This window comes from Somniosus microcephalus, chromosome 4, assembly GCF_052327205.1.
Source record: "Somniosus microcephalus isolate GS21.2 chromosome 4, FLI_Smic_1.0, whole genome shotgun sequence".
In the NCBI taxonomy this organism is placed as follows: Eukaryota; Metazoa; Chordata; class Chondrichthyes; order Squaliformes; family Somniosidae; genus Somniosus; species Somniosus microcephalus.
In genome coordinates this window covers 37,231,555-37,258,962 of record NC_140990.1, presented here as the reverse complement: position 1 = coordinate 37,258,962, position 27,408 = coordinate 37,231,555, and the positions used below count along the sequence as shown (strand labels likewise).

At 53.2% G+C, this 27,408-nt stretch overlaps 1 pseudogene; it reads right to left on the bottom strand.

Moving 5' to 3' along the window:
- The window catches only part of LOC147118642 (uncharacterized), a 57,615-nt pseudogene that overhangs the window by 12,280 nt on the left and 17,927 nt on the right, over positions 1-27,408 (bottom strand).

The window sequence follows — 27,408 nt, the reverse complement described above, 5'->3', positions numbered from 1 at the left end:
CATCGCCGCCCTAAGTGAGACCCGGCGGGCAGGGTAAGGCCAGCTCAAGGAGCAAGGCGGTGGCTACACCTTCTTCTGGAAAGGCAAACCTGAAGAAGAACGCCGCCTCCATGGGGTAGGCGTCGCCATAAAAAATGAACCAGTTGGGCGTCTCAGAGACTCTCCTAGCGGTATAAACGAGCGCCTCATGACTCTTCGGCTCACCCTAGCCCAGAACCAGTGCATTACGGTCATCAGTGCGTACGCCCCAACATTGGAAGCCCCAGATGAGACCAAAGAGGAATTCTACTCCAGCCGCGAACAATCCCTGACCCGAGTCCCAACAGGCGACAAGCTGATCCTCCTTGGCGACTTTAACGTCTGGAGCTTTTAAAGCTTTTCCCACAGTCATAACATTTAAAGGGTCTCTCATCGGTGTGAACTCGCTGGTGTGTCTGCAGGGTGGATGAATCAGTGAATCCCTTCCCACATTCGGGGCAGATGAATATCCTCTCCCCAGTGTGGAGGCGCTGGTGTCTCTGCAGGTTGGATGACTGAGTGAATCCCTTCCCACACTTGAAGCAGGTGAACGGCCTCTCCCCAGTGTGAACTCGCTGGTGTCGCTTGAGCTCCTGGGGGATATTAAAGCTCTTCCCACAGTCAGAACAGCTAAATGGTCTCTCCCCAGTGTGAACTCGCTGGTGTCGCTTCAGCTCCCCAAGGCTTTTAAAGCTCTTCCCACAGTCAGAACACTGAAATGGTCTCTCATCAGTGTGAACTCGCTGGTGTGTTTGCAGGTGGGATGAACAAACAAATCCCTTTCCACACAGGGAGCAGGTGAACGGACTGTCCCTGGTGCGACTGCGCCGTTGAACTTTCAATGCAGACGGGGAATTGAATCCTTTACCCGGTTTCTCCCCAGTGTGATGGTGCATGTGTCTCGCCAGGTCAGGCAATCGGCTGAATCCGCGTCCACACACCGAACACGTGTGCGGTTTGTCATCACTGCGATCGCTGCTTTCTCCTTCCATATGCAAAGGCCGATGATATTCAGGTCTGGATGAATCAAGCGACTCTGTCAGATCTTGACGTGATGTTTGGTCTGAGCTGACCGCCTGTAACTGCTCCACTTCTATAACCCTGTAAATTGAGATCAGAAAAGGATCAGAGGCAAACTGTTGTTTAATTTTCCCCTTTCTGAACCTAGGGGCAGTGAAGCTGATTTTCAGGCCCCAGCTGCAGCATGGGTTGGTTGAAAGGATCAGCAGTAATGGCGACTGTAATACCCACAAGCCCCGGCGCTGCAGAAAGCGCTGTTGACTCTGAGTCCCGCGCATGCACCTCATGGCACCTGCGTTCTGCCTCCTGCTCCACAAATGCCCGTCCTGATCGGTCCAGAACACGCATGCTCAGCGCACAAAACCCTGCAGTTGGAACATCGGGCGCGCATGCGAAGCTGCAACATCTGGTACGCATGCGCGGCTCAGGTGGGGGTGAGTCGGTGTTTCGCCTCAGCCGCCAGGGAGGTGCTTTACAGCCAATGAAGTGTAGTCACTGTTGTAATGTGGGAAAGAGCAGAGGAATTATCCCCGGTGTCCGAACAAATGTTTATCCCTCAATCAAGGCAACAAAATGATAGATTATCTGGTCATTATCACATTGCTGTGCGCTATTTGACTGCCGCGTTTCCTACATTACAACAGTGACTACATTTCCAAAAAGTACTTCATGGGCTGTAAAGCACTTTGGGTCGACCGGTGGTGGTGAAAGGCGCTATATAAATGCAAATCTTTCTTTCTTCACTGGTCTCACCAGCGACCTCTTCTGGCTGATGGTTGATTGACAGACGATAGGCCGCGCATGCGCACGCGGGTCGGCGTTTTGTGCCGAGTCCTACACAGCGCCCCCTCCCGGTCACCAAGGGTAATAACCGCGCATGCCCAAAGGAGACCAACCCCCTCCCCCACTCGGAGCTGCGCCTGCGCATTCGGATCCTGCGGACGGAGTTAGCGTGGGGCATTCCGGGAAAGGCCTTGGTGTCGGTTACAGAGTCGCGATCGGTGACGCAAAGTGAGTTTTCTCCGCTCCGATTGGGTGGAGAATCGCGCGGGGTGAGGGGAGGGGTGGATCGGGAGAGAATAAAGCGAAATAGAAAAACCTGAGAGTCCGCGATGCCCCGGTCCGAGCGGCGTCAGTTGGACTGTGCACGTGATCTCCTCGGGGACACGTGACCCGGGCTCAAGGCTTGATTGACGGGAACTTCCGACCAATAGGGAGCGAGTGGGGCGGGGCTGGAGGGGCGAGCCGGCGGCGGGTCCTCCAACCAATCGGGGCGCCCGAGGGGCGGGACTAGCGCCGGCTGATTGTCTGATCCGCAGGGCAGCGAGTTTCTCCAGTCCCTTGTTCAGGGCCCGGGGCCAGGGGAGGCTGTGGGCCTTTATTCCCCTTATTGGACACAAGGCTCTTTGTCTCACAACACACTGGCTCAGGTTTTAATACAGACTTTTTAAATTCATCAATAAAAGCAGATAAACCTCGTGCTTCTGTAGAACAAACTTTCTAATATTTTATAGAATCAGAATGGTTACAGCACAGAAGGAGGCCATTCGGCCCATTGAGCCCATGCCGGCTCTCTGAAAGACCACTTCAGCGAGTCCCACTCCCCGCCCTTTCCCCGTAACACTGCAAATTTATTTACTTCAGATACTTATCCAATTCCCTTTTGAAAGCCGTGATTGAATCTGCCTCCACCACTCTTTCAGGCAGTGCATTCCAGATCCTAACCACTCGCTGCTTAAAAAAGTTTTTCCTCATGTCGCCTTTGGTTCTTCTGCCAATCACCTTAAATCTGTGTCCTCTGGTTCTCAACCAGTGTTTTATAAAAAGTATAAAAAGACCAGTGTTAGTGCAAGCAGCACGGAGTGCTAGCAGCAGAGAGTGCCTTTGAGGGTTTGGTCTCAGGATTAGCAGACATAGCGGAGGCAGAGCAGAGAGAGGCGAGGCCCAGCCGAGGCAGCCGGGAGCAGCAGCGGGTGTTGAGTCGAGTCGGAGCGGCGAGGCGAGGCTGCCGGGAGCAGCAGCGGGTTTCGAGTCGAGTCGGAGCAGCGAAGCGAGACAGCCGGGAGCAGCAGCGGGTGATGAGATGAGTCGGAGCAGCGACTCGAGACAGCCAGGAGCAGCAGCGGGTGTCGAGTCGAGTCGGAGCAGCGAGGCGAGGCAGCCGGGAGCAGCAGCGGGTGTTGAGTTAAGTCGGAGCAGCGAGGCGAGGCAGCCGGGAGCAGCAGCGGGTGTCGAGTTGGAGCAGCGAGGCGAGACAGCCGGGAGCAGCAGTGGGTGTCGAGTCGAGTCGGAGCAGCGAGGCGAGACAGCCGGGAGCAGCAGCGGGTGTCGAGTCGAGTCGGAGCAGCGAGGCGAGGCAGCCGGGAGCAGCAGCGCGTGTTGAGTCGAGTTGGAGCAGCGAGGCGAGACAGCCGGGAGCAGCAGTGGGTGTCGAGTCGAGTCGGAGCAGCGAGGCGAGACAGCCGGGAGCAGCAGTGGGTGTCGAGTCGCAGCAGCGAGGCAAGGCAGCCGGGAGCAGCAGCGGGTGATGAGTCGAGTCGGAGCAGCGAGGCGAGGCAGCCGGGAGCAGCAGCGGGTGTCGAGTTGAGTCGGAGCAGCGAGGCGAGACAGCCGGGAGCAGCAGCGGGCGTTGAATCGAGTCAGAGCAGCGAGGCGAGACAGCCGGGAGCAGCAGCGGGTGTCGAGTTGAGTCGGAGCAGCGAGACGAGACAGCCGGGAGCAGCAGCGCGTGATGAGTCGAGTCGGAGCAGCGAGGCGAGACAGCCGGGAGCAGCAGCGGGTTTTGAGTTGAGTCAGAGCAGCGAGGCGAGACAGCCGGGAGCAGCAGCGGGTGTTGAGTTGAGTCGGAGCAGCGAGTCGAGACAGCCGGGAGCAGCAGCGGGTGTCGAGTCGAGTCGGAGCAGCGAGGCGAGGCAGCCGGGAGCAGCAGCGGGTGATGAGTCGAGTCGGAGCAGCGAGGCGAGACAGCCGGGAGCAGCAGCGGCTGTCGAGTTGAGTCGGAGCAGCGAGTCGAGACAGCCGGGAGCAGCAGCGGGTGATGAGTCGAGTCGCAGCAGCGAGGCGAGACAGCCGGGAGCAGCAGCGGGTGTTGAGTCGAGTCAGAGCAGCGAGGCGAGGCAGCCGGGAGCAGCAGCGGGTGTCGAGTCGAGTCGGAGCAGCAAGGCGAGACAGCCGGGAGCAGCAGCGGGTGTCGAGTCGAGTCAGGGCAGCGAGGCGAGGCAGCCGGGAGCAGCAGCGGGTGTCGAGTCGAGTCGGAGCAGCGAGGCGAGGCAGCCGGGAGCAGCAGCAGGTGCGGAGTCGAGTCGGAGCAGCGAGGCGAGGCAGCCGGAAGCAGCAGCGGGTGTCGAGTCGAGTCGGAGCAGCGAGGCGAGACAGCCGGGAGCAGCAGTGGGTGTCGAGTTGAGTCGGAGCAGCGAGTCGAGACAGCCGGGAGCAGCAGCGGGTGATGAGTCGAGTCGCAGCAGCGAGGCGAGACAGCCGGGAGCAGCAGCGGGTGTTGAGTCGAGTCAGAGCAGCGAGGCGAGGCAGCCGGGAGCAGCAGCGGGTGTCGAGTCGAGTCGGAGCAGCGAGGCGAGACAGCCGGGAGCAGCAGCGGGTGTCGAGTCGAGTCGGAGCGGCGAGGCGAGGCAGCCGGGAGCAGCAGTGGGTGCTGAGTCGAGTCGGAGCAGCGAGGCGAGACAGCCGGGAGCAGCAGCGGGTGTCGAGTCGAGTCAGGGCAGCGAGGCGAGGCAGCCGGGAGCAGCAGCGGGTGTCGAGTCGAGTCGGAGCAGCGAGGCGAGGCAGCCGGGAGCAGCAGCAGGTGCGGAGTCGAGTCGGAGCAGCGAGGCGAGGCAGCCGGAAGCAGCAGCGGGTGTCGAGTCGAGTCGGAGCAGCGAGGCGAGGCAGCCGGGAGCAGCAGCGGGTGTCGAGTCGAGTCGGAGCAGCGAGGCGAGGCATCCGGGAGCAGCAGCGGGTGTCAAGTCGAGTCGGAGCAGCGAGGCGAGGCAGCCGGGAGCAGCAGCGCGTGATGAGTTGAGTCGGAGCAGCGAGGCGAGGCAGCCGGGAGCAGCAGCCGGTGTCGAGTCGAGTTGGAGCAGCGAGGTGAGACAGCCGGGAGCAGCAGCGGGTGTTGAGTCGAGTCGGAGCAGCGAGGCGAGGCAGCCGGGAGCAGCAGCGGGTGTCGAGTCGGAGCAGCGAGGCGAGACAGCCGGGAGCAGCAGCGGGTGATGAGTTGTGTCGGAGCAGCGAGGCGAGGCAGCCGGGAGCAGCAGCGGGTGTCGAGTCGGAGCAGCGAGGCGAGGCAGCCGGGAGCAGCAGCGGGTGATGAGTCGAGTCGGAGCAGCGAGGCGAGGCAGCCGGGAGCAGCAGCGGGTGTTGAGTCGATTCGGAGCAGCGAGGCGAGACAGCCGGGAGCAGCAGCAGGTGTTGAGTTGAGTCGGAGCAGCGAGGCGAGGCAGCCGGGAGCAGCAGCGGGTGTTGAGTCGAGTCGGAGCAGCGAGTCGAGACAGCCGGGAGCAGCAGCAGGTGTCGAGTCGAGTCGGAGCAGCGAGGTGAGACAGCCGGGAGCAGCAGCGGGTGATGAGTCGAGTCGGAGCAGCGAGGCGAGGCAGCCGGGAGCAGCAGCGGGTGTCGAGTCGAGTTGGAGCAGCGAGGCGAGGCAGCCGGGAGCAGCAGCGGGTGATGAGTCGAGTCGCAGCAGCGAGGCGAGACAGCCGGGAGCAGCAGCGGGTGTCGAGTCGAGTCGGAGCAGCGCGGCGAGGCAGCCGGGCGCAGCAGCGCGTGTTGCGTCGAGTCGGAGCGGCGAGGCGAGGCAGCCGGGAGCAGCAGCGGGTGTCGAGTCGGAGCAGCGAGGCGAGGCAGCCGGGAGCAGCAGCGGGTGTCGAGTCGAGTCGGAGCAGCGAGGCGAGGCAGCCGGGAGCAGCAGCGGGTGTCGAGTAGAGTCGGAGCAGCGAGGCGAGGCAGCCGGGAGCAGCAGTGGGTGTCGAGTCGGAGCGCCGAGGCGAGGCAGCCGGGAGCAGCAGCGGGTGTCGAGTCGGAGCAGCGAGGCGAGGCACCGGGAGCAGCAGCGGGTGATGAGTCGAGTCAGAGCAGCGAGGCGAGGCAGCCGGGCGCAGCAGCGGGTGTTGAGTCGAGTCGGAGCAGCGAGCCGAGGCAGCCGGGAGCAGCAGCGGGTGTTGAGTCGAGTCGGAGCGGCAAGGCGAGGCAGCCGGCAGCAGCAGTGGGTGTTGAGTCAAGTCGGAGCAGCGAGGCGAGGCAGCCGGGAGCAGCAGCGGGTGATGAGTCGAGTCGGACCAGCGAGGCGAGGCAGCCGGGAGCAGCAGCGAGGGTGTCGAGTCGAGTCGGAGCGGCGAGGCGAGGCAGCCGGGAGCAGCAGCGGGTGTCGAGTCGGAGCAGCGAGGCGAGGCAGCCGGGAGCAGCAGCGGGTGTCGAGTCGAGTCGGAGCAGCGAGGTGAGACAGCCGGGAGCAGCAGCGGGTGTCGAGTCGAGTCGGAGCAGCGAGGCGAGGCAGCCGGGAGCAGCAGCGGGTGTCGAGTCGAGTCGGAGCAGCGAGGCGAGGCAGCCGGGAGCAGCAGCGGGTGTTGAGTCGAGTCGGAGCAGAGAGTCGAGACAGCCGGGAGCAGCAGCGGGTGTCGAGTCGAGTCGGAGCAGCGAGGTGAGACAGCCGGGAGCAGCAGCGGGTGATGAGTTGAGTCGGAGCAGCGAGGCGAGGCAGCCGGGAGCAGCAGCGGGTGTCGAGTCGAGTCGGAGCAGCGAGGCGAGGCAGCCGGGAGCAGCGAGGCGAGACAGCCGGGAGCAGCAGCGGGTGATGAGTCGAGTCGGAGCAGCGAGGCGAGGCAGCCGGGAGCAGCAGCGGGTGATGAGTCGAGTCGGAGCAGCGAGGCGAGACAGCCGGGAGCAGCAGCGGGTGTCGAGTCGAGTCGGAGCAGCGCGGCGAGGCAGCCAGGCGCAGCAGCGCGTGTTGCGTCGAGTCGGAGCGGCGAGGCGAGGCAGCCGGGAGCAGCAGCGGGTGTTGAGTCGAGTCGGAGCGGCGAGGCGAGGCAGCCGGGAGCAGCAGCGGGTGTCGAGTCGGAGCAGCGAGGCGAGGCAGCCGGGAGCAGCAGCGGGTGTCGAGTCGGAGCAGCGAGGCGAGGCAGCCGAGAGCAGCAGCGGGTGTTGAGTCGAGTCGGAGCAGCGAGGCGAGGCAGCCGGGAGCAGCAGCGGGTGTCGAGTAGGGTCGGAGCAGCGAGGCGAGGCAGCCGGGAGCAGCAGTGGGTGTCGAGTCGGAGCGCCGAGGCAAGGCAGCCGGGAGCAGCAGCGGGTGTCGAGACGGAGCAGCGAGACGAGGCAGCTGGGAGCAGCAGCGGGTAATGAGTCGAGTCGGAGCAGCGAGGCGAGGCAGCCGGGCGCAGCAGCGGGTGTTGAGTCGAGTCGGAGCGGCGAGGCGAGGCAGCCGGGAGCAGCAGCGGGTGTCGAGTCGGAGCAGCGAGGCGAGGCAGCTGGGAGCAGCAGCGGGTGATGAGTCGAGTCGGAGCAGCGAGTCGAGGCAGCCGGGCGCAGCAGCGGGTGTTGAGTCGAGTCGGAGCAGCGAGCCGAGGCAGCCGGGAGCAGCAGCGGGTGTTGAGTCGAGTCGGAGCGGTGAGGCGAGGCAGCCGGGAGCAGCAGTGGGTGTTGAGTCGAGTCGGAGCAGTGAGGCAAGGCAGCCGGGAGCAGCAGCGGGTGTCGAGTCGGAGCAGCGAAGCGAGGCAGCCGGGAGCAGCAGCGGGTGTCGAGTCGGAGCAGCGAAGCGAGGCAGCCGGGAGCAGCAGCGAGGGTGTCGAGTCGAGTCAGAGCGGCGAGGCGAGGCAGCCGGGAGCAGCAGCGGGTGTCGAGCCGGAGCAGCGAGGCGAGGCAGCCGGGAGTAGCAGCTGGTGTCGAGTCGGAGCAGCGAGGCGAGGCAGCCGGGAGCAGCAGCGAGGGTGTCGAGTCGAGTCGGAGCGGCGAGGCGAGGCAGCCGGGAGCAGCAGCGGGTGTCGAGTCGGAGCAGCGAGGCGAGGCAGCCGGGAGCAGCAGCGGGTGTCGAGTCGGAGCAGCGGGAGTCGAGTCGAGTCGGAGCGGCGAGGCGAGGCAGCCGGGAGCAGCAGCGGGTGTCGAGTCGAGTCGGAGCAGCGAGTCGAGACAGCCAGGAGCAGCAGCGGGTGTCGAGCCGAGTCGGAGCAGCGAGCCGAGGCAGCCGGGAGCAGCAGCGGGTGTTGAGCCGAGTCGGAGCGGCGAGGTGAGACAGCCGGTAGCAGCAGCGGGTGTTGAGTCGAGTCGGTGCAGCGAGGCGAGACAGCCGGGAGCAGCAGCGGGTGTTGAGTCGAGTCGGAGTGGCGAGGCGAGACAGCCGGGAGCAGCAGCGAGTGTCGAGTCGAGTCGGAGCAGCGAGGCGAGGCAGCCGGGAGCAGCAGCGGGTGTCGAGTCGAGTCGGAGCGGCGAGGCGAGGCAGCCGGGAGCAGCAGTGGGTGTCGAATCGGAGCAGCGAGGCGAGGCAGCCGGGAGCAGCAGCGAGGGTGTCGAGTCGAGTCGGAGCGGCGAGGCGAGGCAGCCGGGAGCAGCAGCGGGTGTCGAGGCGGAGCAGCGAGGCGAGGCAGCCGGGAGCAGCAGCGGGTGTCGAGTCGGAGCAGCGAGGCGAGGCAGCCGGGAGCAGCAGCGAGGGTGTCGAGTCGAGTCGGAGCGGCGAGGCGAGGCAGCCGGGAGCAGCAGCGGGTGTCGAGTCGGAGCAGCGAGGCGAGGCAGCCGGGAGCAGCAGCGGGTGTCGAGTCGGAGCAGCGGGAGTCGAGTCGAGTCGGAGCGGCGAGGCGAGGCAGCCGGGAGCAGCAGCGGGTGTCGAGTCGAGTCGGAGCAGCGAGTCGAGACAGCCGGGAGCAGCAGCGGGTGTCGAGTCGCGTCGGAGCAGCGAGCCGAGGCAGCCGGGAGCAGCAGCGGGTGTTGAGTCGAGTCGGAGTGGCGAGGTGAGACAGCCGGGAGCAGCAGCGGGTGTCGAGTCGAGTCGGTGCAGCGAGGCGAGGCAGCCGGGAGCAGCAGCGGGTGTCGAGTCGAGTCGGAGCGGCGAGGCGAGACAGCCGGGAGCAGCAGTGAGTGTCGAGTCGAGTCCGAGCAGCGAGGCGAGGCAGCCGGGAGCAGCAGCGGGTGTCGAGTCGAGTCGGAGTGGCGAGGGCGTCGAGTCGGGGCGGCGAGGCGAGGCAGCCGGGAGCAGCAGCGGGTGTCGAGTCGAGTCGGAGTGGCGAGGGTGTCGAGTCGGAGCAGCGAGGCGAGGCAGCCTAAACAGGCTCCACAGGCAACATTCCAAGGGGAGGTCAGAATTCAAAAGTGACATCACAGCCAAGCTGGTAGGTGATTGGCTGGTTGGTGAGTACTTTTCCTTCCCTTTTAAACCTTTATAAGTTGGTAAGTTCAATTAAATAGAGGTGTGATATTTATCATCTAGAATCGGGGCAGAGGGTATTTAAAAATAATAATAATAAATTTAATTAATTACCTAGAATGGCAGAGCAGGTGATGTGTTGCTGCTGCAATATGTGGGAGCTGGTGGACACCATTGATGTTCACAGTGATCACATTTGCAGTAAGTGTTGGCTGCTCGAGGAACTCCGGCTCCGTGTTGATGAGCTGGAGTCTGAGCTTCAAACACTGCGACACATCAGGGAGGGGGAGAGTTACCTGGACTCTGTGTTCCAGGAAGTAGTCACACCAATTAGATTAACTAATTCAGATGTAGTCTGTGGTCAGGGACAGGAGGGTGTGACAATGAGTGAGGCAGGTACGGGGATCCAGGAGGTAGTGTTGGAGGAGCCGCAACCCTTGCTCTTGTCCAACAGGTTCGAGGCTCTTACTCACTGTGGGGATGGGAATGGGGACTGCAGGGAGGATGAGCAACCTGGCCACAGCACCGTGGAACAAGGGGCCATTCAAGTGGGGCGAGGAAAAAGAAATGTTGTAGCGGTAGGGGATAGTATCATTAGGGGGATAGATAGGGTTCTTTGCAGCCGAGAGCGAGAGTCCCGAAGGCTGTGTTGCCTGCCCGGTGCCAGGGTTAAGGACATCTCCTCTGGGCTGGAGAGAAACTTGGAGTGGGAGGGGGAGGATCCAGTTGTCGTGGTCCATGTTGTTACCAACGACATAGATAGGACAAGGAAAGAGGTTCTGCTGAGGGAGTATGAGCAGCTAGGGGCCAAATTAAAAAACAGAACCTCTAGGGTAATAATCTCTGGACTATTACCTGAGCCATGAGCAAATTTGGCTAGGGTAAATAAAATCAGAGCGTTAAATGCGTGGCTCAAAGACTGGTGTGGGAGAAATGGGTTTTGCTTCTTGGGACACTGGCACCAGTACTGGGACAGGAGAGAGCTGTTCCATTGGGACGGGCTTCACTTGGCCAGTGCTGGGACTAGAATCCTGGCGAATCGAATAACTAGGGCTGTAGAGAGGGCTTTAAACTAATTAGTGGGGGGGAGGTTTCAAGAGAGCAAAAAATAAAAATGTCAGTGGAGAAGGCAATAGAGCAAGGTAGCAGTGGGGGAATTAAAAACCAGAGCGTGTCAGGAAGGGACAGAATGTATAAAGATAAAGGTAAAGTAGTAAAGGGGGTAAAAGCAGGAATAAATTGTCACAAAACATATTTAAAAGTTCTTTATCTGAATGCACGCAGCATTCATAACAAAATAGACGAGTTGACGGTACAAACAACTACACATGGGTATGATCTGGTGGCCATTACAGAAACATGGCTGCAAGGTAATCATGACTGGGAACTAAACATCCAGGGGTATTTGACAATTAGGAAGGACAGACAGAAAGGAAAGGGAAGTGGGGTGGCTATGTTAATAAAGGTGGAATCGCTGCAATAGTGAGAAATGATATTGGTTCAAAGGATCAGGATAGTGAAACAGTTTGGGTGGAGATAAGGAATAATAAGGGGAAAAAGTCACTAGTGGGTGTAGTCTAAACGCCTCCTAACAGTTGCAACTCTGTTGGTCGGAGTATAAATCAGGAAATAGTTGGGGCTTGTAATAAGGGAACAGCTATAATCATGGGGGATTTTAACTTTCATATTGACTGGACAAATCAAATTGGGCAGGGCAGCCTTGAGGAAGAGTTCATAGATGCATTAGGGATGGGTTCCTTGAGCAGTATGTTACTGAACCAACCAGGGGGCAGGCAATCTTAGATCTGGTCCTGTGTAATGAGACAGGATTAATAAAAAAATGTCCTAGTAAAGGATCCCCTTGGAATGAGTGACCATAACATGGTTGAATTCCAAATTCAGTTGGAGGGTGAGAGAGTTGGATCTCAAACCAGCGTACTAAGCTTAAATAAAGGAGACTATGAAGGTATGAGAGCAGAATTGACTGAAGTGGACTGGGAAAATAGATTAAAGTGTAAGACAGTACATGAGCAGTGGTGTACATTCAAGGAGATATTTCACAACTTTCAAAAAATATATATTCCACTGAGGAAAAAGGGGCGTAAAAGAAAAGACAGCCATCCGTGGCTAAGTAAAGTAATAAAGGATAGTATCCGACTGAAAACAAGGGCATATAAAGTCGCCAAATCTAGTGGGAGGATAGAAGATTGGGAAGCATTTAAAAGCCAGCAAAGAATAACTAAAAGATTAATTAAGAAAGGGAAGATAGATTATGAAAGTAAACTAGCAAAAAATATAAAAACAAATAGCAAGAGTTTCTACAGTTATATAAAAAGAAAAAGGGTGGCTAAAGTGAATGTTGGTCCCTTAGAGGACGAGACCGGGAAATTAGTGGTGGGGAACATGGAGATGGCAAAAACGCTGAAGAAATATTTTGTATCAGTCTTTACAGTAGAGGACACTAAAAGTATCCCAACACTGGACAAACAGGGGGCTATAGGGGGGGGAGGAGCTAAACACGATTAAAATCACTAAGGAGGTGGTACTCGGTAAGATAATGGGACTAAAGGCGGATAAATCCCCTGGACCTGATGGCTTACATCCTAGGGTCTTGAGAGAAGTAGCGGTAGGGATTGCGGATGCATTAGTGGTAATTTTCCAAAGCTCCCTGGATTCAGGAAAGGTCCCAGCAGATTGGAAAACTGCTAATGTAACACCCTTATTTAAAAAAGGAAGTAGACAAAAAGCTGGAAACTATAGACCAGTTAGCCTAACATCTCTGGTTGGCAAAATGTTGGAGTCCATTATTAAGGAAGCAGTAACATGACGTTTGGATAAGCATAATTTAATCGGACAGAGTCAGCATGGTTTTATGAAGGGAAAGTCATATTTGACAAATTTGCTCGAATTCTTTGAGGACATAATAAACAGGGTGGATAAAGGGGAAACCAGTGGATGTGGTGTATTTGGACTTCCAAAAGGCATTTGACAAGGTGCCACACAAAAGATTACTGCACAAGATAAAAAATCACAGGATTGGGGGTAATATACTGGCATGGGTGGAAGATTGGCTATCTAACAGAAAACAGAGAGTTGGGATAAATGGTTCATTCTCGGGTTGGCAATCAGTGACTAGTGGTGTTCCGCAGGGGTCAGTGCTGGGACCCCAACTCTTTACAATCTATATTAACGATTTGGAGGAAGGGACCGAGTGCAACGTATCCAAGTTTGCCGATGATACAAAGATGGGAGGGAAAGCAGTGAGTGAGGAGGACATAAAAACCTGCAAAAGGACATAGACAGGCTAAGTGAGTGGGCAGAAATTTGGCAGATAGAATATAATGTTGGAAAGTGTGAGGTTATGCACTTTGGCAGAAAAAATCAAAGAGCAAGTTATTATCTAAATGGAGAGAAACTGCAAAGTGCTACAGTACAAAGGGATCTGGGGGTCCTGGTGCATGAAACACAGAAGGTTAGTATGCAGGTACAGCAGGTGATCAGGAAGGCCAATGGAATCTTGGCTTTTATTGCAAGGGGGATGGAGTATAAAAGCAGGGAAGTCTTGCTTCAGTTATATAGGGTACTGGTGAGGCCACACCTGGAATACTGCGTACAGTTTTGGTTTCCACATTTAAGAAAAGATATACTTGCTCTCGAGGCAGTTCAGAGAAGGTTCACTCGGTTGATTCCGGAGATGAGGGGGTTGACTTATGAGGAAAGGTTGAGAGGCGATCTTATCGAAACATATAAGATTGTGAGGGGGCTTGATCGGGTGGATGCGGTGAGGATGTTTCCACTGATGGGTGAGACTAGAACTAGGGGGCATAATCTTAGAATAAGGGGCTGCCCTTTCAAAACTGAGATGAGGAGAAACTTCTTCACTCAGAGGGTAGTAAATCTATGGAATTTGCTACCCCAGAGAGCTGTGGAAGCTGCGACATTAAATAAATTTAAAACGGAGATAGACAGTTTCCTAGCTGATAAGGGAATTAGGGGTTATGGGGAGCGGGCAGGGAAGTCGACGTGAGTCTAGGTTCGGATCAGCCATGATCCTATTGAATGGCGGAGCAGGCCCGAGGGGCCGTATGGCCTGCTCCTGCTCCTACTACTTATGTTCTTATAAAGGTTCATCATAACCTCCTTGCTTTTGGACTCTATGCCTCTATTTATAAAGCCCGTATGCTTTTTTAACCGCTTTCTCAACCTGCCCTGCCACCTTCAACGATTTGTGCACACATACCCCCAGATCTCTCTGTTCATGCACCCACTTTAGAATTGTACCCTTTAGTTTATATTACCTCTCCTCCTTCTTCCTACCAAAATGTATCAATTCGCACTTTTCTGCGTTAAATTTTATCTGCCATGTGTCTGCCCATTCCACCAGCCTGTCTATGTCCTCTTGAAGTCTATCACTATCCTCCCAACTGTTCACTATACTTCAAAGTTTTGTATCATGTGCAGATTTTGAAATCGTGCCCTGTACACCCAAGTCTAAGTCATTAATATATATCAAGAAAAGCAGTGATCCTAGTACCGACCCCTGGGGAACACCACTGTGTACCTTCCTCCAGTCTGAAAAACAACCGTTCACCACTACTCTCTGTTTTCTGTCACTTAGCCAATTTCGTATCCATGCTGCCACTGTCCCTTTTATTCCATGGGCCTCAACTTTGCTGGCAAGCCTATTATGTGGCACTTTGTCGAACGCCTTTTGGAAATCCATGTACACCACATTAAGCGCATTGCCCTCATCAACCCTCTCTGTTACCTCATCAAAAAACTCAATCAGAATCAGAGCGGTTTCTGGGGCGCGGGGAATTGTGGGTGCTGCGGCCACCATTAGTCAGAGGCTGTCGGGAAGAGGTTTCTTGCAGGCTGACGGAAGGTAGGTCCCAGGCCGCCTGTGTAGGTCTTTTTGTTGCTTCAGTTTGAGCTGGAGTGGAGATGGAGGAGAAGCTGCTGGGTTTAACCCCCAGTACTTCTGAGCCCAGGAGGACCCAACAATTTCCAATGAGGGACTGTCAAGGGAGGTGGATTCTAGGGGAGATTAGATTGCTAAGCAGACACTGTCCGCACATTGTAAAAGAGTATTGTTTTAGGAACAAGTATTTCTGTAAAGGCTTTTAATCCCTTTTACATACAGATTTTAAAAATTAATTCTTGAGATATGGGCATCGCTAGCAAGGCCAGCATATGTTGCCAATCCACAGTGTCCCGTTGAGAAGGTGATGGTGGGCCTTCTTCTTGAACCAGTGCTCTCTCCCCAGTCTCTCTCTCCCTTCCCCCGTCTCTCTCTCTCTCTCTCTCTCTCTCCCCCAGTCTCTCTCTCTCTCTCTCCCCCGCCTCTCTCCCCAGTCTCTCTCTCTCTCTCCCCCTCAGTCTCTCTCTCGCTCTCTCCCAGTCTCTCTGTCTCCCAGTCTCTCTCTCTCTATCTCTCTCTCTCCTCCAGTCTCTCCCTCCTCCAGTCTCTCTCTCTCTCCCCCATCTCTCTCTCGCTCCCCGTCTCTCTATCTCTCTCTCTCTTTCTCCCAGTCTCTCTACCTCTCTCCCCAGTCTCTCTCTCCCTTCCCCCGTCTCTCTCTCTCTCTCTCTCTCTCTCTCCCCCAGTCTCTCTCTCTCTCTCTCCCCGTCTCTCTCCCCAGTCTCTCTCTCCCTTCCCCCGTCTCTCTCTCTCTCTCTCTCTCTCTCCCCCAGTCTCTCTCTCTCTCTCTCCCCCGCCTCTCTCCCCAGTCTCTCTCTCTCTCTCTCCCCCAGTCTCTCTCTCCCCAGTCTCTCTATCTCTCTCTCTCCCCAGTCTCTCTCTCCAGTCTCTCTCTCCCAGCCTCTCTCTCTCTCCCCCAGTCTCTCTCTCTCTCTCTTCCCCCCAGTCTCTCTCTCTCTCCCCCGTCTCTCTCCCCCATCTCTCTCTCTCCCCAGTCTCTCTCTCTCTCTCCCCAGTCTCTCTCTCCCTCCCCAGTCTCTCTCCTCTCTCCCCCAGCCTCTCTCCTCTCTCCCCGCAGTCTCTCTACTCTCTCTCTCCCGTCTCTCTCTCACTCCCCATCTCTCTCTCTCCCCCCCCAGTCGCTCTCTCTCTCCCCGTCTCTCTCTCTCTCCCAGTCTCTCTCTCTCTCCCCCCCCAGTCTCTCTCTCTCCCCTCCAGTCTCTCTCTCCCCCAGTCTCTCTCTCCCCCCGGTCTCTCAATTCAATTCAATTCAATTCAAATCGCTTTATTGGCATGACAAGTTACATCTTATGTTGCCAAAGCATCGAAAAACATTCATGTTTGTACACAAAAATACAGATTTATCCATACAGTGTATAAACAGATATATCCCTGAGTGTATAAATATACTTTCATATATAATTTATATATACTCTTTTCTTATATTTAGTGGTTGTCCCTCTGTTTATGGCAAGCTGTAACATAGTGTGCCGCTAGTGTTACACAATTTCTCTCTTCCCCTAGTAGGTATGGGAGTTTTTGGTCGTCATTCAAATTTCTGAATTCCGGGCATATTTTTGTGAATTTTGGGTAGAAATTCTCCCTTATGCCCTGATATTTTCTACAATCTGTGAGGAAGTGCATCTCTGTCTCCACCACTCCCTGACTGCAGTGAGAGCATATCCTGTCCTCTCTTGGTAGCCGGGTCTGCTATCTTGAGAGTGTCCCAAATGGTTCGGTGATCCTCCGTTGTGATCACATTATGTAGTTTCAGACAACTCAGTTCCCTGCTTTCGGAGTCATTATCACTCTTTTGTTCGTCTGAACTATTCTCCGTCATCTTATGTACCTTCTGGTACTTTCCTTTGGTAGGTTTCTTATTGCTGGTTTTCTTTCCCGACCTGCAGACTCGTGCTATGTGTCCTACTTTTCCACACTGTCTGCATACTTTGTCTTTGAACCAGCAATCATTCTGGTCGTGTGTTGTTCTGCCGCAGCGATAGCACTTCTCTGTTCCATATGACATTTTGTTTGTGCCATATTCTTGCGGTCTCTGTTGTATCTGCAGCGCCCCGTGCTGCTGCTTCATATGATACCGCAATGCTGAAAGCCTTTTCTAGCGTAAGGTCCTTTTCAGATAAAAGCCGTTTCTGGGTTCCTTCAGTTTGAAGCCCACACACAAACTTGTCCCTTAAGGCATCTGTCAGTCCCGCTCCAAACTGGCAGTGTTTCGACAGTTTGCGCAGTTCTGTTAAATAATCAGCATTGCTTTCATCCTTATGCTGGTTCCGTTTGTGAAACTTGAATCTTTCTGCTATCAGCAGTGGTGTGGGGTTTAAATGTTCCTTTAGTATCGTTACTATGTCTTCAAAACTCTTTTCCATTGGCTTTGTTGGGGTTACTAGATTTCGTAATAAACCATATGTCTTTGCACCCATTAAATTTAACAATACCGACACTTTCTTGTCATCTGACACCCCATTTGCCTTGCAGTACACCTCTATTCGGTCGACATATGTAGTCCAATCTTCGACTTCATTGTCAAATGCGGTGATGCTGCCACTCTTCGGCATTTTGGGTGTGGTTTAAAATGGCGTCTCCCAATGGCTTAAAATGGCATCTCCCGCGCATTCCTTACTCCCCCGCTGCTGCCGACGCCACTCCCGGTGGTTCTCGTGGTAATGGCGGCGCCTCGCGGGTTTCTGCGCGTCTCTCTCTCCCTCTCTCTGACGCTGCTCGGCCCCTGAACATCGGCTGCGCCCTGTGCGCTCTTCCCTCTCTCTCCCCCATCGACGCTGCTCGGCCCTTTGCTGTGCCGTTCGGCCGGGCTCTAGCCCGCCGCTGTCCGGGAAGGGTCTGCGCACTACCTGTTGCCAGCCCGTTTCGCTGGACCACCTCGACTGGAAAGCCAAGCCTGGCTCTCGACAGCCTCCCCCGCAATTCTCGAGTCTCTGCTGGATGACTGGGCGGTTGCCCGTGGTCGACGCCCGAGTCTCTGGCCTTGACCTCCAATCCACTGATCTCCAGGAACGAATCCCCAGGAGGTGATGCAGAGTTGCAGGTACGTTCGAACCTGCCTCGTCGCCAATGTTACGTCCATGTATAAGAAGACACAGACTGTGGAGAACGGTACAATAGGTTTTTACTCAACGTGGCTCAGACTGCAACTGATCTGTACAGATTACTACTCAGCGTTATATACAGGTGTGGTCACTGCCAGTACTACAGTATACATGAGCTGTAAAAAGTAGTTCCCCCCTTAAAGGTAGATACATTACAGAAACCACAACTGGATCGACACAGCAGAGCCGCCAATCCAGAGTGGCTTGTATCAGGGTGGGCGCTGGATGTGGAAGTCGCTCCCTGGCCGCCTGTTGTAGGTCTTTTTGTTGCTTCATTTTGAGCTGGAGTGGAGATGGAGGAGAAGCTGCTGGGTTTAACCCCCAGTACTTCTGAGCCCAGGAGGACCCAACAATTTCCAATGTGAGACTATCAAGGGAGGTGGATTCTGGGGGAGATTAGGTTGTTAAACAGACACTGTCCCTACATGTGAAAGAATATTGTTTTAGGAACAAGTATTTCTGTAGAGGCTTTTAATCTGTTTTACATCTACAGATTTTTAAAATTAATTCTTGGGATATGGGCATTGCTAACAAGGCCAGCATATGTTGCCAATCCCCAGTGTCCTGTTGAGAAGGGGGTGGTGGGCCTTCTTCTTGAACCAGTGCAGTCCGTGTGGTGAAGGTACTCCCACAATGCCAGGAGTTACCAGATTTTGCCTCAGCAACGAACGGTGATATTTGTCCAAGTCAGGATGGTGAGTGACTGGGAGGGGAACCTGGTGGTGATTGTGTTCCCATGTACCTGCTTCCCTTGTCCTTCTACAAACTGTAGGTCGCAGGTTTGGGAGGTTTTGTCAAAGTTGTATAAAGTCTCTCTCCTTCGAGCCCTCGCCCTCCCACATCTCTCTCTCCTCCCATGGCAGCCAGAGTCTTGTGTTGGCCTAGACCAGGTGGCAGGTTCCCTTCCCTGAAGGACATCAGTGAACCAGTTGGGATTTTATGACAATCCGGCAGCTTTCATGGTCACTTTCTTCTAGTGCCGACCCCACAAATGACCAGGTTCATTGAGCTCAATTTCACAACTTGCCTTTGTTGTTTTTGTGGGTTCTCTCTCACGCTCCCTTTTTCCTGTTTTAAATTCATTTTACAGGGTATTAGAAAGGGAGGATTTGTAGACGGGAAACTCAAACATACATCACATCAAGATCTGACAGAGTCACTTGATTAATTGGGACCAGAATATCATCAGCCTTTGAACATGGAAGCAAACAGCACCGTTCACAGTGGGGAGAAACCGTATGCCTGTTCTCTGTGTGGACGAGGATTCAGCCGATCATCTGGCCTGTCGAGACACAAGCGCAGTCACACCGGGGAGAAACCGTGTAAATGTGGAGACTGTGGGAAGGGATTCAGTTACCCGTTTGAGCTGGAAATTCATCGACGCAGTCACACCGGGGAGACACTGTTCACCTGCCCCGAGTGTGGGAAGGGATGCACTCATTCCTCTGCCCTGCTGAAGCACCGGTGAGTTCACACTGACAAGAGACCTTTTAAATGCCCGGACTGCGGGAAGTGCTATAAAAGTTCCGGGGAACTGACATGCCATCAACGTGTTCACACTGACGAGAGACCGTTCAGGTGCTCTCACTGCGAGACTGGGTTTAGGCGATCATCTGACCTCACTGTACACCATCGCATCCACACTGGGGAGAGGCCATTCACCTGCTCCGTGTGTGGGAAGGGATTCACTCAGTCATCCCAGCTCACTAAACACCAACTTGTGCATACTGATAAGAGTCCTTTTAAATGTTCTGACTGCGAGAAGTGCTTTAAAAGCAAAAAGGATCTGCTGACACACCAGCGAGTTCACACTGGGGAGAGGCCGTTCACCTGCTCCATGTGTGGGAAGGGATTTGCCCATTCATCCCAACTACTGAAGCACCAGCATGTTCACACTGGGGAGAGGCCGTTCACTTGCTCTGTGTGTGGGAAGAGATTCACTGATTCATCCAACCTGCTGAGACACCAGCGAGTTCACAAGTGACTGCAGAGTTTGGATTCTGCTGTTATTGTTGCTGTTAATCACATCCAGGACTGAACCATGACCATTCTGACAGTTGGGGTTTGTTTCTGCTGATATAATAACCCCTATAACTGGGGTGGAATTTAATATTCTGGATAATATTCCGGAGACGTTAAACCGAGGCCCCGTCTGCACTCTCAGGTGGACGTAAAATATCCCATGGCACTATTTTGAAGAAGAGCAGGGGAGTTATCCCCGGTGTCCTGGCCAATATTTATCCTTCAATCAACATAACAAAAAAAACAAGATTACCTGGTCATTACCACGTTGATTTTTGTAGGAGCTTGTTGTATACAAATTGGCTGCCACATTTCCTACATTACAACAGTGACAACAATTGAAAAGTACTTCATTGCATGTAAAGCACTTTGGGATGTCCTGAGGTCGTGAAAGGCGCGATAGAAATACAAGTCTTTCTTTTATAGATGTCAGATAATTCAGTTTTGTTTTAAACACATTGTTGTAGATTTTTGTCTTTCCCACCTGAGTGTTCAGCATCACCTGGCTGGAGCTCAGAAAGGACAATCTGGGGGAGGATCGTACGGCGGGAACAGAACTTCGGCCTGGACACAGTCCTTCAGGGCCACACTGAGAGGGGCAAACGGCACTTTGGTCTTTCTTGTCTCTTCACTGACAGCAAAGTCCCCATGAGGGTTAATCTCGAGGCGTGTGAGAAACGTGTCCCAGCCGCTCTCTTCCATGGTTCAGAGCTCCTAGGCACAGAACAGAAGGCTCCTTTACAACTGTGTTTAGAGTCAGGAAGAACAACGGTGAATGCTGGAAACGTGCTGTCAAATCAGAGATTGGTGTAAAACTGCGATCTGCTCCTGACTGAAAGGGAGCCTGTTAACTGCTGGTACAATTATACAACAGACATTTGATCTCCAGATAAAGAAGGACCTGCAGCGTGTTTCCAAGAATTCCCTGTTTTATTGATGTGTGTGTGTGTTAGACACCAAGATAACTAAAAATACACGACCTGGAACATCCACGGGGGTGCGATCCCGACAGTTACTCTGGGATCACTCCCGCTGTGGAACTCCAGCTCTGACCCTGCTGAAGGTTGTAGGCTCAGGGAGTGGGGCCTCCAGGAGTGGACGGTAAGAAAGCTGGGTTTTGTTAGAAGATCAGATTTATCATGAAGTAGGGTCATAAAAGTAAAGTCTTGCTTGTTTTATATACATGTATGTTTAATATTAGTGGACTTTGTATTAAAGACCCGTATCTAGTGAACTATTAGCTTGTAATCACCTCAGACAGAACAGGCTCTAATTATCCCTTTTAAGCTGAAACAGACCTCATGTGAACAGAACCAGCAGAGCTGAGAACTCTGCCTGTGTGGACTGAGTGGAACCGTGAAGGCCATTTGTTTCTTGAAATGCCCCACTAAAAGCAAACTCTGACATTGTTCTGACTCGCAGATTCCTCGTAGCTCCAATGAACAGGAAGCGGTTACTCGATGAACCCTATACAGCCATCCAATGGAATGCTTTGTTTGATGAATGTCTTTCAGCTCAATTATTTGATTGGCCGAGGTAACCAGGGTCACATGGGCTGTACCTGATTGGGCTTTAAATACAGGAACAGTTTGCAGCTCAGGTCAGAGAGCACCCCAGGAAGAAGAAAGCTGACGGCTACAGCCAAGGTGGAACATCCTTCGGGCTGTCCCTGGAGAGGGAGCACGCGGTGTCCGCCGGGACACTGGAGGCCTTCCGTGACCGGTGGGCACCGGAGGGACTGGAGTCAATTATCAACACCAGCAACAGTATTCGGATCTGATTTAATTTTAATTTGGAGTTGATTGTTTGTGCCCCTTTAAAAAGTGGGCCCTCTCGGTAATGTGACATCGATTGAAGACAATGTCATGCTAATTGGCATTTTAAAAGAGTCGAACATCCTTTCGTGCCTCCCAGGCTTGGCAATTATCAAAGTCTGAGTTCATGGATACAGCTTGTTAGATTATGAGTCTTACTATATAACTACAGGAAACTTTGTGCGATCTGGCACCGACCGTTCCCGCAAAACTGACGGACACTCCAGCTCTAATGTTGAAGCATACGGAGGTTTTCATCTCCGTACCTGACAACAAACACTGTTGCTTAGCAACAGCTTCTAAACAGTCGGCAAGCGTCTCTGTAGCGTCTCTAGCTGAAGCTGTTGCTTAGCTACAGACCTTGCAGAGCTTGACTGTTGAGAAAAAAGCAACAAAAAGAAAAAAAACGGCTCCTGATTTTTGCCGGTGGCTCGAGCTTGCTGGACATTTAGCCTCCGGATAACACAAAGTTTCCTGTATAATATTGTAAGAATGTTACAAGAAGTATTCCTTTGTAGAATCTCCCATGTAAATATTTTGCACACATTTAGTATAGGAGTTGTATTATTGTAGAATCTACGTATTAAAAATAAAGCCTGTGCTCAGGGGATTAAGGTGTGTGGAGTGTTTCATTGGCGATCTCGAACTCAACTAGGAATAGTGTAAAAGCTCATCAGGATTGTAAACAACTTCAGTCTGACATACATTGGAGATTGGTGTCAGTGACTGTGGAGCTGATTTATATCAGACAGGAGGAGATTGGTGTCAGTAACTGTGGGGTTGGTTTATATCAAACTAAGGAGATTGGTGTCAGTGACTGGGGTTGGTTTATATCAGACGGGAGGAGATTGATGTCAGTGACTGTGGGACTGGTTTATATCAGACAGGAGGAGATTGGTGTCAATGACTGTGGGACTGGTTTATATCAGACAGGAGGAGATTGGTGTCAATGACTGTGGGGTTGGTTTATATCAGACATGAGGAGATTGGTGTCAGTGACTGTGGGTTGGTTTATATCAGAGAGGAGGAGATTGGTGTCAGTGACTGTGGGATTGGTTTATATCAGACAGGAGGAGATTGGTGTCAGTGACTGTGGGATTGGTTTATATCAGACAGGAGGAGATTGGTGTCAGTGACTGTGGGGCTGGTTTATATCAGAGAGGAGGAGATTGGTGTCAATGACTGGGGTTGGTTTATATCAGACAGGAGGAGATTGGTGTCACTGACTGGGGCTGGTTTATATCAGACATGAGGAGATTGGTGTCAGTGACTGGGTTGGTTTATATCAGAGAGGAGGAGATTGCGGTCAGTGACGGGTTGGTTTATATCAGACAGGAGGAGATTGGTGTCAGTGACTGTGGGGTTGGTTTATATCAGACAGGAGGAGATTGGTGTCAGTGACTGTGGGGTTGGTTTATATCAGACAGGAGGAGATTGGTGTCAGTGACGGGTTGGTTTATATCAGATGGGAGGAGATTGGTGTCGGTGACTGTGGGGCTGGTTTATATCAGACAGGAGGAGATTGGTGTCAGTGACTGGGGCTGGTTTATAACAGACAGGAGGAAATTGATGTCAGTGACTGGGGTAGGTTTATATCAGACAGGAGGAGATTGGTGTCAGTGACGGGTTGGTTTATATCAGACAGGAGGAGATTGGTGTCAGTGACTGGGGTTAGTTTATATCAGACAGGAGGAGATTGGTGTCAGTGACTGGGATTGGTTTATATCAGACAGGAGGAGATTGGTGTCGGTGACTGGGATTGGTTTATATCAGAGAGGAGGAGATTGGTGTCGGTGACTGTGGGGTTGGTTTATATCAGACAGGAGGAGATTGGTGTCTGACTGTAAGGTTGGTTTCTATCAGACAGGAAGAGATTGGTGTCAGTGACTGTAACCCCATTCTTCCCCTGTCTGATATAAACCAACCCCACAGTCACTGACACCAATCTCCTTTTGTCTGATACAAACCAACCCCACAGGCCCAGAAAGATTAAACTCAGCCCATTACTTTTACTGGACTTGTCTCCATTCCCACGCTGTGGGGATTGCTGTACCAGACGGGAGGGGAAACATTTGGGGCTCTCGATTCTCCACCAATTCCCATTCCCCTTCTTTCTGGTGGATAACGGAGGTGCCACTGTGTGTAATATGCAAGTCAGTAAGAACTGTCAGCGAGGATTAATCAGCACTTTCTAATTGGAGATGTTAAACAGTGGAACCTTTCAGACACTGAATTATAACAAAGATTAATATAGGATTCAAGTAAAATGTATAATTTTATTGTTAACTAATTTCTGATGAGAGTTCCTGAATTAAGGGGAAAAATCACAAACAGCAGTTCTTAAATGAACACTGCAGCCTCGAGAACACAATCAACTATATATCCAGAGTATTAAACTACAGCCAGTTATAGGGGTTATTAACATCAGCAGAAATAAAACCCAACAGTCAGAATGAACAAGTTTCAGTCCTGGATGTGATTAACAGCAGAATCCAACCCCTGCAGTCACTTGTGAACTCGCTGGAGTTTCAGCAGGTTGCATGACTGAGAGAATCCCTTCCCACACACGGAGCAGGTGAACAGTCTCTCCCCAGTGTGAAACATAGAAACATAGAGATAGGAACAGGAGTAGGCCATTCGGCCCTTCGAGCCTGCTCCGCCATTCAATGAGATCATGGCTGATCTTCGTCTGAGATCTTAGCTGATCTTACCAGTTCAGTACCCCGTCCCCGCCTTTTCTCCGTAACCCTTAATCCCCTTAGCCTTCAGAAATATATCCAATTCTCTCTTGAAAATATTTATTGAATTAGCCTTCACAGCCCTCTGTGGCAGGGAATTCCACAGGCTCACCACTCTTTGAGTGAAGAAATTCTTCCTCATCTCTGTTTTAAATGATTTGCCCGCTATTTTTAGACTGGTGTGTCAGCAGGTGGGGTGACCGAGAGAATCCCTTCCCACACACGGAGCAGGTGAATGGCCTTGTCCCAGTGTGAACTCGCTTGTGTCTCACCAGGTGGGATGACCGAGAGAATCCCTTCCCACACACGGAGCAGGTGAACAGCCTCTCCCCAGTGTGAACTCGTTGGTGTGCAATGAGGTTGGAGGGACAGGTGAAATCCCGAGATTATAACTGAGACCTTCCCTGGATACCAAGGCTAGGAGAGGCACTCTGGAAGGTATGGGGAGCTGGGAATTTTCCATGAGACTAACTGAAGGTATGAGAACTGAAATAATCCAGAGTTAGAAAGGAGAAAAGGCCCCAAAATGTAACAGTCTGTGTAACAGGACATCAATTAGTCTCCTTTTATCTTGGAGACATCAAATATCAACACACTGTGTTATTTGAAATACCAAAATATTAAATTCCAACCCAGTTCTCGGAGTTATTAACCTCAGCGGAAACTAACTCCAACTGTCAGATTGAACATGGTTCAGTCCTGGCTGTGATTAACAGCAGCAGTAACAGCAGAATCCAACTTAGGCATAATGTGTGAACTCGCTGGTGTCTTAGCAGGTCGGATGACTGAGGGAAATCCTTCCCACACAGAGCAGGTGAACGGTCTCACCCCAGTGTGAACTCGCTGATGTTTCAGCAGGTTGGATGACTGAGCGAATCCCTTCCCACACTCAGAGCAGGTGAATGGTCTCTCCCCAGTGTGAACTTGCTGGTGTTTCAGCAGGTGGGATGACTGAGTGAATCCCTTCCCACACTCAGAGCAGGTGAACGAACCCTCCCCAGTGTGAACTCGCTGGTGTGTCAGCAGTGTGGCTGATCGAGTGAATCTCTTCCCACACTTAGAGCAGGTGAATGGCCTCTCACCAGTGTGAACTTGCTGGTGTTTCAGCAGGTGGGATGAACAAGTGAATTCCTTCCCACACACTGAGCAGGTGAACGGTTTCTCTCCAGTGTGAACTCGCTGGTGAGGTACAAGGAGGGATGACCAAGTGAATCCCTTCCCACACACTGAGCAGGTGAATGGCCTCTCCCCAGTGTGAACTCGCTGGTGTGTCAGCAGGTTGGATGAACAAGTGAATTCCTTCCCACACGCTGAGTAGCTGAACGGTTTCTCTCCAGTGTGAACTCGCTGGTGAGTTACAAGGAGGGATGACTGAGTGAATCCCTTCTCACTTGTGGAGCAGGTGAATGGCCTCTCCCCAGTGTGAACCCGCTGGTGTCTCAGCAGGTTGGATGAACAAGTGAATTTCTTCCCACACACTGAGCAGGTGAACGGATTCTCTCCAGTGTGAACTCGCTGGTGAGTTACAAGGAGAGATGACCGAGTGAATCCCTTCTCACATGTGGAGCAGGTGAATTGCCTCTCCCCATTGTGAACTCGCTGGTGTCTCAGCAGGTCGGATGACTGAGTGAATCCCTTCCCACACACGGAGCAGGTAAACAGCCTCTCCCCAGTGTGACTGCGCCGATGGATTTCCAGCTGTGACGGGGAAATGAATCCCTTCCCACAGTCCCCACATTTCCACGGTTTCTCCACGGTGTGGGTGTCCTTGTATCTCTCCAGGTTGGATGATCAGTTGAAGCCTCGTCCACACACAGAACACATGTACGGTTTTTCTTCGCTGTGAACAGTGCGATGTCTTTTCAGGCTGTGTAACTGGCTAAAGCTCTTTCCACAGTCAGTGCACTGGAACACTTTCACTCGGGTGTGTGTGTCTCGGTGCTTTTCCAGTCACACTGATGTTTGAAATCTTTTCTCACAGACAGAAGAGACAAACATTTCTCCTTCCACATTCAAAGGCCGACGATATTAAGGTCCTGATGAATGGAGTGACTCTGTCAGATCTTGACGTGATGTTTGGTTTGAGTTTCCCATCTGTAAATCCTCCCCTTCTAATACCCTGTAAAAGGAGTTTACAAAAGTCATCACTGTAAGTACAGGATAGAAATTCAGAACAGACAATTCTAGTTTCTATGGAACATTCTTTCCTCTCTTGTTTCCCCAAAGCTGTAAATCCCCATCCCACACACTCTCCCTCCTCCCTGTGCTGAAATCCAAACCCATCGCACCATCTCCAACATTTCTTTCCTCCACTCCCAGTTTTCCCCCTCCCTCTACTCTGGTTGGGATCAGTTCTCCACCCGCTGTGTGCAAAGTGAGAATAAAATCAATGAGTCAATGATTGACTCTCCTGGTCACTGGGACCCTGAAGCCCCACCCATGCTTTGTCCCTGCCCAAGATGGCCACGCGTGCGCAGTGACCCCGCCCTGTCCAAGATGGCGGCCAGTGACCCCGCTGACCCGGGCGGCCGGGCCTGTCACTGCGGGGCTAACACAGGGCCTGTGGGCTCTTATTCGGGGCCTGAGGCCTACACCAGGTGTTTATTAAGCTTTCCCAGCCCACCCGTGGGTCCAATTCCTCCCCGAGCCCACAATCTCCTACCGCCTCCCCGAACCATCTCTTCCGCTTCACTCCATCCCGACCACAAGTACTGCGCATGCTCAGAACACTGCCCCGTGCTGCACCTGTGCACTGGGCTCCTGTGGTCATTGTTGGGCACTTTCTGCCGCGCGTGAGATGCCGGGTAAAAGCCCCCATTGGTGAACGGAAAATAATGGATTGACATCACAATCCAGATTGTGGCCAGAGGGGCGATACACAAAATAAAGAAATAAATTATACAGAAATCCGAGTGCCCGGGTCCTCCTTCATGATGCAGTCTGTTAGCCGCCACATTTACTTTCGCACCTCAGGCCCCGCCCATGCTGTTTTAATCACTAAATCTTTTCCAACTATGTTTTCTAACTTGTGTTCAGGACTGTAATTCTGAGGGAAACATACGAGGCCTCGTTGTTTGTGTGTCCTGCTAGTGAGGCTGTAAAAGGGTTTAATAATTTGGCAATAATTTCTTATAAAGGTGGAAGGCGGTGAAAACGCCACCAGCGTTGCCTCAAAACACAAAGACAGAGAAGTTCACTTCATCAGCGCCTTGGCACAGGACTCAATATCCACCCCCTCCACCATTGGTTACTGTGTCCACAGTAAGTACAATCTACAGGATGACCAAGGTCAGGCCGTGTGGAGTCAAGGTCCAGGTAGCAGAATGGGTGGAAAGATGGCTCCAAAACAGAAATCAGAGGGTGGAAGTTAAGGGGCATTTCTCAGACTGGCAGAAAGTGAGAACTGGTGTCC